Source organism: Miscanthus floridulus, chromosome 12 (genome assembly GCF_019320115.1).
Source record: "Miscanthus floridulus cultivar M001 chromosome 12, ASM1932011v1, whole genome shotgun sequence".
Taxonomy (NCBI): Eukaryota; Viridiplantae; Streptophyta; class Magnoliopsida; order Poales; family Poaceae; genus Miscanthus; species Miscanthus floridulus.
Window position 1 is genome coordinate 44088187 of NC_089591.1, and position 11241 is coordinate 44099427.

At 42.1% G+C, this 11241-nt stretch overlaps 1 pseudogene; it reads right to left on the reverse strand.

The window, feature by feature from the left end:
• Window positions 1-226: 226 nt before the first annotated feature.
• LOC136498569 (uncharacterized) lies at window positions 227-896 on the reverse strand (annotated as a pseudogene).
• Window positions 897-11241: the final 10345 nt, after the last annotated feature.

Below are 11241 nucleotides of genomic sequence, written 5' to 3' on the forward strand. Positions count from 1 at the left end.
TAGCAAACTCACGCATCTTGTCTTTGAGATGTTTAATGAATAGGTTGACGTAGTCAGGTCCATATCCCCTCTTCCATGCAATTACTTGCCTCCCTCTCAGTTCATCCAAGAACTTAGCTTGACCATCATAGTATTCCCACCTGCATTTCTAGTGCTCTATTCAACAACAACAACAACAACAACAACAACAAAGCCTTTAAGTCCCAAACAAGTTGGGGTAGGCTAGAGTTGAAACCCATCAGAAGCAATCAAGGTTCATGCACGTGAATAGCTGTCTTCCAAGCACTCCTATCTAAGGCTAAGTCTTTGGATATATTCCATCCTTTCAAGTCTCCTTTTATTGCCTCTACCCAAGTCAACTTCGGTCTTCCTCTGCCTCTCTTCACGTTACTATCCTGACTTAGGATTCCACTATGCACCGGTGCATCTAGGGGTCTCCGTTGCACATGTCCAAACCATCTCAACCGGTGTTGGACAAGCTTTTCTTCAATTGGCGCTACCCCTAATCTCTCACGTATATCATCGTTCCGAACTCGATCCCTTCTTGTATGACCGCAAATCCAACGCAACATACACATTTCCACGACACTTAGCTGTTGAACATGTCGTCTTTTTGTAGGCCAACATTCTGCACCATATAACATAGCAGGTCTAATCGCCGTCCTATAAAACTTGCCTTTTAGCTTTTGTGGTACCCTTTTGTCACATAGGACACCAGACGCTTGCCACCACTTCATCCACCCTGCTTTGATTCTATTGCTAACATCTTCATCAATATCCCCGTCCCTCTATAGCATTGATCCTAAATATCGAAAGATGTCCTTCCTAGGCACTACTTGACCTTCCAAACTAACATCTTCCTCCTCCCGAGTAGTAGTGCCGAAGTCACATCTCATATACTCAGTTTTAGTTCTACTGAGTCTAAAACCTTTGGACTCCAAAGTCTCCCGCCATAACTCCAGTTTCTGATTCACTCCTGTCCGGCTTTCATCAACTAGCACTACATCTCCGCGAAAAGCATACACCAAGGGATGTCCCCTTGTATGTCCCTTGTGACCTCATCCATCACTAAAGCAAACAAATAAGGGCTCAAAGCTGACCCTTGATGTAGTCCTATCCTAATCGGGAAGTCATCCGTGTCTCCATCACTTGTTCAAACTCTAGTCACAACATTGTTGTACATGTCCTTAATGAGCCCGACATACTTCGTTGGGACTTTATGTTTGTCCAAAGCCCACCACATAACATTCCTTGGTATTTTATCATAAGCCTTCTCCAAGTCAATAAAAACCATATGTAGGTCCTTCTTCTTCTCCCTATACCGCTCCATAACTTGTCTTACTAAGAAAATGGCTTCCATGGTTGACCTTCCGGGCATGAAACCAAATTGGTTCATAGAGACCCACGTTATTGCTCTCAAGCGATGCTCGATAACTCTCTCCCATAGCTTCATAGTATGGCTCATCAACTTAATTCCCCGGTAATTCGTACAACTTTGAATATCCCCTTTATTCTTGTAGATCGGTACCAATATACTTCTCCTCCACTCATCAGGCATCTTGTTCGACCGAAAAATATGGTTGAACAGCTTGGTTAGCCATACTATCGCTATGTCCCCGAGGCATCTCCACACCTCAATTGGGATACCATCCGGTCCCATCGCCTTACCTCCTTTCATCCTTTTCAACGCCTCTCTGACCTCAGATTCTTGGATTCTCCACACAAAGCGCCTATTGGTGTCATCAAAAGAGTCATCCAACTGAAAGGTTGTGTCCATATTCTCACCATTGAACAATTTGTCAAAATACTCTTGCCATCGATGTCGGATCTCATCCTCCTTCACCAAGAGATGCTCCCTTTCATCCTTAATGCACTTAACTTGGTTGAAGTCCCGTGTCTTTCTCTCACAAACCCTAGCCATCCTATAAATGTCCTTCTCTCCTTCCTTCGTACTCAAATGTTGATAAAGATCCTCGTACGCTCTACCCTTTGCCACACTTACAGCTCGCTTTGCAGTCTTCTTTGCCACCTTGTACTTCTCTATGTTGTCCACACTCCTGTCATGGTACAAGCGTCTATAGCATTCTTTCTTCTCCTTAATAGCCCTTTGGACTTCCTCGTTCCACCACCAAGTATCTTTAGCCTCGCATCCCCTTCCTTTGGTTACTCCACACACCTCTGAGGCTACCTTCCGAATGTTGGTTGCCATCTTGTCCCACATGTTGTTTATGTCGTCTTCTTCCTTCCAAGAGCCCTCTTTGATAACCCTTTCCCTAAATACATCTGACGTCTCCCCTTTCAGTTTTCACCACTTTGTTCTTTCAATCTTAGCTTGTTTATCCCTACGGGCACGCACCTGAAAACGAAAATCTAGCCACCAAAAGCTTATGTTGAGAAACAACACACTCCCCTGGTATCACCTTGCAATCCAAGCATGCTCGTTTGTCCTTTCTTCTTACGAGGACAAAGTCAATCTGGCTACTAGTGTTGTCCGCTACTGAAGGTCACTAGATGAGATTCTCTCTTTCTAAAGAAAGTGTTGGCTATCATTAGGTCAAAAGCTACCGCGAAGTTCAGAACTTCCTCCCCCTCCTAATTCCTACTACCATACCCAAAACCTCCATGAACTGCCTCGAAACCTGCGCTTGTAGTGCCTACATGCCCATTAAGATCTCCTCCTATAAAAAAGCTTCTCACTACTAGGTATAGCTCTAACCAGGCCATCTAAGTCTTTCCAGAACTGTCTCTTGGCACTCTCGTTGAGGCCTACTTGGGGGGTATACGCACTAATTACGTTCAAGACCATATCACCAACGACAAGCTTGACTAAGATAATCCTATCTCCTTGCCTTCTCACTCCCACCACACCATTCTTGAGGCTCTTATCAATCAAAACTCCTACTCCATTTCTATTCGCGACTGTCCCTGTGTACCAAAGCTTGAAACCTGTATTGTCCACCTCCTTCGCCTTCTAACCCTTCCATTTAGTATCTTGAACGCATACTATATTTACACGTCTCCTAGTCGCGGTATCAACTAATTCTCTTAACTTACCTATAAGTGACCCTACATTCCAACTACCTAAACGGATCCTAGTTGGTTCAACTAGCTTCCTTACCCTTCGCACCCGTCGACTCAGATGCGAAGACCCTTGCTCATTTTTCACTACATCCGGGCGCCGATGTAGCGCGCCACTAAGGAAGCGACGACCCGATCCTTCTAGTGCTCTGTTCAAACGAAAAATTATATCATATATGTCTTAGCAAAAGAAACAAAATACGATTTCATGTTTACCACAAAAATAACCAACCTCATCATAGTCAACCATATGGCCGCAATAATGGCCTATTCCAAGCTCCGAAGTGACTAGGCCATAGTTGGATTTAACACCACATTCGCACATGACAGGAGGTGCTTTGTAAATTACCCTTTCTTTCTTATTTTCCTTAACCTTTGGTGGTTCTTCCGGCCATTGGTTCTTAGGATCCATACAACCACTCCTTGAAACGACACTGCGCCATTGAAAACACCTAAATAAGGTGATATTAGTACATGAACACATATAGCTCAATATTTCAACACATACACTTTGCACTTACTTCATGCTTGTTTGGACACACAAACTCCAACGTATTCTCAGAGTTTATCACAACTCGATCTCCTGTAATCGCACAGAGGAGGATCCTCGAGTCGTCTAACTATGGCTAAGTGCTTCTCCTTAGCCGTCATTAGAGGGGGGGGGGGTTACAGGGAGGTGGAACCCACTGCTCGAAGTGCTCTTGTAGGATGGCGCCCTCTCCACCAATCGTCGAAAAGGAGGTACCTAGGGTCAAACTTGTCTTCACCGTCGATCCACTGAAAGAAAAAGCAACTCTCATGGGCCTACACAACAAAATTCCAACAAAATATTAGTAACCTAGTCATACAAATGAAGAAAAAAATATACGGAAATAATTACTTACATTAAAACGACTGCATGTGTAGAAGCAATGAGCCACTGTGTCCGAATGTCTCGATTGAAACACGTCGGTCGGACGACCACAGTCACAGTTAGAGACAGGGAGGTTAGGAGGGACGGGGGCATCTTTACTAGACTCGTCGGGTTACAATTCTCTAGGACGACCCCGTTTTCGCCACAACTGCTCCCGAAATATGTCTTACATCTAATAAAACGGTTCAAATTAAGCATCAATCAAAACAACGCAAATTAATGTAAAATATAATCATTTGCATTGCAACTCAAATAATATAACCAACACTTATAGCAACAAAAATATACATGGTAAACATACTTCTAACTAAATAATTAAACTTAACAGTGACAAAATCAAACTAATATCTTTCTCCAAACCATAGCCCATAGTTCCCAAACATACTTTTCCTCCTAACCTTAACTCCCATTCATAATATTTCAATCCACCATTCAAATGAAAATAAAAAGTGCATCGTTACCTTGAACGAGGCCGAGGAGGGAGGGAGACGGCCAGGGAATGGAAGGGAAGGGAGGGAGGGAGGCGGCAACGCAGTGCCGGGCGCCGACAGCACTTGAGAGTGGCGGGAGGGCGCAGGCGCGGAAGTCACCAACCGCGTTAAGGCAGACAGAGGGAGGGCGGCTCGCGGGCGATATTTACCTAGGACTGCCACGCCGTGAGCGATGGCGTGGCAGCACCGCGCTAAGATCGGTGGCGCGGCAAGACCCTGCCACTGTCACCAGGTCAGTGCCTCGGTCGTCGCCACGTCATCCCTCTCGCCGCACCACCATGCATGGTGCGGCACAGGCGTTTCGCCGCGCCAGGGAAATAGGCGCAGCCAAAAGTGTTAGTTTAAAAAAAACAGTGTTAGATTTAAAATTAGTTTACAAAAAGTGTTAAAAATAAAAAAAAATCAATATAGTTAGGTACTTAAATTTCTCTTTTCTTGATGAGACATGCATCATCAGTAAATCAGAGGAGGACGGCCAAACAGGAGACAGAAAGCAAAGTTCATTTCTTGGTACTAGTTTGAAGCCTGAACTTAGAGTCCCGTCAACTGGATGTATCCCTTCGTGAGCTTCTACACTGAGTCATTGCTGGTATGGTCTCTATTCAATATTCTCTTTATATATGTTTGGTTCACAAATGAGTTCATAGTTTTAGTCAGGCAAGTAACAGTCAGCTTCCATAATTTTAGTCATCCCCTAGCAATGCAAGGAGTGAGCAACATTGCACATTGTTCCTGAGGTCAAAGAAAAAAAAATATTTTCCTGTATAATATAATGTACAAGTATATATTACTCCCTCCGTTCCAAATAATGTACAAGTATATATTACTCCCTCCGTTCCAAATAATGTACAAGTATATATTACTCCCTCCGTTCCAAATATTGTGCCAAATCCCTTCCAAATTACTTAGCTTTCCTGTATAATATAATGTACAAGTATATATTACTCCCTCCGTTCCAAATTATAAGTCTCTTAATAAGTATGTGGACCAGACAAATATTGTAAAGACGAGGTTGGAGTAAGTTATTTCGTTGAGTTCATTTGCTTATGCAAATGTGATTGCTGATTTATAGCTTGGTTATCTCATTCAAAAAAAAAGATCTATAACATGGTTATTATAAGACTAATGATGCATGTTTGGTACCTTTTCAGCTGAAGCTAGCCAGCGGCAAATTGCCGGCGACGGTCGGGAACCAGTGATCTTCGTATGGCCTGGCAAATAAATGGAATATAACTAAGAAAATGGATCATCTTGCAGTGTGATCGAGATGCCGTTTCTTCTGGGGAAACAAAGTTCAGTGAGAGTAGCTTGTTTAATTAATTCACCTTTTCAGTTCGCCTTCTTCCTATTCAAATACTTAAGTTCCACTTTAAGATTAATTCAAATTTGAGTCATTTTTAAAAAAAAATGGTCTTGTTGAATTCATCATAATCGTGTCATGGGACATCAGGTTCAGTTTAATATTTTGACATAGGAGGGCTGTGCTGTTGCATCTCCTAATTTCACCATTTATGCACCATTTTGACCAATACATGGTGCATAGGCCAAAATTGGAGTTTTTTGCAGTATTCTGTAGCTTCAGGGGGAGCACTATGAAAGTTAAGTGGTAAAAGCATGGGAGCTTAACTTCTCTTTTATGGTGTGGCATATGCCATCAAGGCTGCCGGTTTTTTCGCGAAGAGCTAAGGGGCTGGAACTGTGATTCGCTTAGAGCAAAAAAAGTAAAGGGTTTAGGTGGGTTGTATGCTGAGGTGATAGAGAAACAGGTAGACATATAAGAACTAAGAAATTTTATGAGAGATAAGAGGATCATATATGGGCCTACTATTATATATATGGGTAGGTTGCACTTACAGTCAGCCGAGGGCCATATTATTAGCCTTTCTTAGCTGGCTGGTCTAGTATTTTGATGCGCAGAAAACACCAAGCCCAGGTGCACCACTTCCAATTTCCATATAGTCCTTGACGGCAGCCATACATTTGTCCAAACCGTTGGCCTGCATCATTTCAACCTGGCGGTCGCCCCACCTCTCCAGATTCGTAAATTTGTCACCGAGTTTAGGTGACTGAATGTTTGGACCTATCTCATACTCTCTTAATTTTAAATTATAAGACATTTTAACTATTCTAAACATATAGATTTTGCTATGCACTTATATATACACAATATCTAAATACATAGTTAAAGCAATGTGTCTAGAAAAGCCAAAACTTCTTATAATTTGGAATAGATGGAGTGTTATTCTTTTAAAGAAAACTTTGCTATGGGACACTGAAAGTGATGTCGTGTTGCCAATGAACAATGAAGAAAATTCTTCTTAAACCATCTTGTATTAGCATCTGGTAATATCCATATTCGTATTCAAATTCAAACTAAAATATGTTAAATAGTGCTATTGAAATTTGATTTCACACATTCGGTTCAATTTGTGGGTACCACTGTGTCGTGGCTCAAACAGCCAAATATATATGTTACCAGAAGTTCAGAACACAGGGTCCAGACACACACACAGAGAGAGAGAGAGAGAGGGGGGGGGGGGGGGGGGGGGGGGGGGGGGGGGGGGCGCAGAGCAGAGTGCCTTCTTCCTAGTGGCTGCCCTACAACTGAATACTGTTATTTCTTCAGCAGTAAAAACACCAGTGCAAAGGAGTGCCTTTATCCTCCATAGTATATTAGGACTAGCAGGGGTGGTCCCAGTTTCGAGTTTTCTTTTCTCACGGTTAATTCAGTTGTGTGTGTGCTTATTGGTCCTAATAATCTCTGGTGTGTGCTCCCACCGAATAAGCATAAGATAGTTGTATATATCCTGACACCTGAGAAGAAAAGTCAGTGAGATCGAGTGTGTATATCGGCTCAAAAGGCAGGTGATAGGACGCGGACAAGCTTTGGCATGCCAATTCTTGGAACAGCTTTGGTTTATTTTTGTCCAGCAGCAACAAGACAGAGATCGCTTCTGCACTAGTATATTGTCCCACAGGCTTAATTGGTTTCCTATGGTCACACGATTGAAGATGGCGGCATTAATTTTTTTCTTTTTATTAAGTTGCTAATAACGCTTTGCATAAATATAAACACAGTGGAATTCCTGTCATCTGCCGGGTTTATGTTAAAGGGTCATTCTTTCTCTATGATCCTTTTGTAATAGGCCTATTAGTTTTATTATTATAATTACTATAAGAAAATTTTTCCACTGTAATTTGCATGCGTTGAGCTTCTTTGGTGAGTCCTTGACAACTCCATGAGTCACAGAAGTATAACCTGTGATGATAAAAGTAGTACAAGATGGATGAATATAACCTGATGATAAACATAGCACATCCTGATGATGATATACTTAAATATCAGTATGGTGTTATAAACAACAGTGCCTCTAAACCGTAGATCAGGGGGTAAGCATCTTACTTAGGGTACCTCTAGTTCGCCCTGGCGCAGTTGCGCCGCAACCTCGTGGACGCCGGTGTCGAGGAAGCTCGGCGCAGTGGAGTCCAACGTGGTGGAGACGAGGTCCAGTGGTGATGCAGAGGTATGGCGGAGTCGGAGTCGGTGGGGCTTCCCGTCGCTGGCAGCACCATCTTTAGATTGGGTTAGGTTTTCTGTTAGTGGGTCACGGCGGCTCCGGTCAACCTCGTAGTTAGAGCCGTGATCCCCACCTATCTTTTTATAGTGCTGTGCGATAGGGGCCCACCAACCATATTAGGGTTGGGACGCCCCTGATCAGGGCGCAGATCCAAGGGCCCAATAGGCCGTTGGGCCTATTGGTGGAGATCAACTAACATTCTCCTCCTTGATCTCACTACCATCTTTCAATTTCATATCATTTACTTTTGTTCATTCCATTACAGATTAGCGCATAGAGCATGTTTCATCGTCACGGTCAATTGCCGATAGATTTAACAGCTACAACACACCACTCTATTCTGAAATAGATACTTAACTTTGGGTCTTCTTTTGTTCAGGAATTATAGGCTTTTCCTTAAACTCATGCTAGCTACATGTTCTCTGAACACGTTGGGTGATAAGCCTTTTGTAAGCGGATCCGCGAGCATCTTTTTCGGTACTTATATGCTCAAGACTTATGACATGATCCCGGACTTTATCTTTCACAACACAATACTTTATGTCAATGTGTTTGGCAACACCACTTGACTTATTGTTGTGAGCATACTGTACTGCCGGATTATTATCGCAGTATAACTTAAGTGGTCTATAGATGTTGTCAACCACCTTCAAACCGGGTATGAACTTCTTTAGCCAGTTCACCTACCCCGTTGCCTCATAACATGCTACAAACTCGGCATACATTGTGGACGATGTAGTGACAGGTTTGCTTTGAGCTTTTCCTATGAAATAGCTCCTCTTGCGAGAGTGAATACATATCCTAGACGTGGATTTTCTATTTCCCGCATAATCAGAATCTGAATATCCCACTATATGGAGTGAATCAGATCTTCTATACGTCATCACTGAGGACATTTCATTTCTTGCAAATAACAGCAAGACTTTCTTTACTAATTTCAGTGTTCTGTTCTAGGATTGCTCTGGAATCTACTAAGTAACCTGGTAACAAATGCCAAGTCAGGGCGCGTACATACTTAAGCATATTGCAAGCTTCCGACAGCTGAAGCATATAGAACCGCTTTCATTTGATCGATCTCATATTCGTTCCTAGAGCATTGAAAATCCCCATATCTATCGCCCTTGACTATAGGAGCAGGTGAGGAACTATATTTGTACATACTTAATTTCTTTAAGATCTTTTCTATGTATGCCTTTTGTGACAGTCCTAATACCCCTTTACTTCTATCTTGGTGAATTTCGATCCCTAGAACGAACGAAGCTTCACCAAGATCTTTCATATCAAATTTTGAAGACAAAAACTTTTTTGTCTCCAGTAGTAGACTGACATCACTACTAGCAAGTAAGATATCATCCACATACAGGAACAAGGAAGATAAACTTCCATTCTTAAACTTTGCATAGACACAATTGTCCTCTACATTCTCTATAAAACCCAAAATTCCTTATTGTCTGATCAAACTTCAAGTACCACTGTCATGAAGCTTGTTTTAATCCATAAATGGATTTCTTTAGGCAGACATCCCATTCGTTCTTTTCTTCCATGACAAAACCTTTCGATTGTGCCATGTAAACATTTTCCTCTAAGTCCCAAACTTTATTGGCATTCATAGATTTCATTTCATCTTCTATGGCCTCAAGCCACTTTGACGAATGATCACTTCTCATGGCTTCTTCAAATGAGGTGGGATCATCCTCCTTTTGAAATTCCTTAGTGTTGTATACTTCATAGTCAGCAGAAATAGCTGATTTTCTAACTCTTTAAGACCTTCTAGGGGCCTCCACATTTGACACATCTTCTGTTTGAGGCTGTTATTGCTCTCCCTCATGTGTGGCAATAGGTTCTACAAGATCCTGAAGAACAGGTTCCTCATCGTCATTCATTGTTGCCACATGCGGAATAACAACAGGTGCTGGCACCACAGTATCTTGCACTGTTGATGCAGCTACAGCAGGTAGTGAGAAAAATGGTTCATGAATCATCGGAGTGGGCGCATACACCCGCTTCTCTTCAAGGTCAATTTCTCGAGCTACCATGCTCCTTCTCATCATTTCATCCTCTAGGAAGACAATGTGTCTCGTTTCTACAAACTTTGTATGTCTCTCTGGATAGTAGAAACAAAAACCTTTTGACTTTTCTGGGTAGCCAATGAAATGACAACTTACTTGTTTTAGGATCTAGCTTCCTAATGTTTGGGTTAAATACTTTAGCCTCAGCAGGACTTCCCCACACACGTAAGTGGTTTAGTGAGGGTACTCTTCCTATCCACAACTCATACGGTGTTTTGGGCACCGACTCACTTGGTACTCTATTGAGAATATGAATGGCGGTTTTAACGCCTCCATCCACAGGCTCAACGGTAAGGTGGAGTAACTTATCATACTGCACACCATATCTATCAGGGTACGATTGCGTCTTTTAGCTACTCCATTCTGCTGAGGTTCACCCGGTGTAGAATACTAGACTACTATGCCATTCTCCTATAAGAACCTTGCAAAAGGTCTAGGAACTTGGCTATATGGGGTATGCCGACTGTAGTACCCCCCCCCCCCACCACGGTCGGACTTGACTATCTTAATCTTTAAATTGTCTTGATTTTTAACTTCTGCCTTAAATATCTTATAATTTATTTAATGCTTTTGTTCTTTCTTTTCTTGGATAAATGTAGCCATAATGTGAGTAATCATCTGTGAATGTTATGAACGAATCATAATCATCCACACTCTTTACAGGAAACTGACCACAGATGTCTGTGTGAATAATCTGTAAAATTCTTGCGCTTTGTTTGACATCTTTCTTAATTTTCTTTACATAGTTTCCTTTTATGCATTCTCTACATTGTTCTAAATCTAAGAGCTCTAATGGAGGAAGAATATTATTCTTAACTAGTCTTTCTATTCTCCCCTTCGAAATATGGCCTAAACGATAGTGCCATAATTTCGACAACGCATCGTGAGCTCTCTTATGCCACCATTTCCAGATTAACTCTCTGTCACCAGCTGCTTTATCAGCTGGATAGCATATGTCTTTGAAGAGCCAGTAAACTGACTCTTTATTCTATCGAGGTACTCGGTGACCATGTCACACTTTGGGATTGAGCCCATAATTATAGGCTTCATCGTGTTCTTTATCACAGCCAAACATTTTTTGTTGGCAGTGACCCGCTTCCTATGCTCAAGGT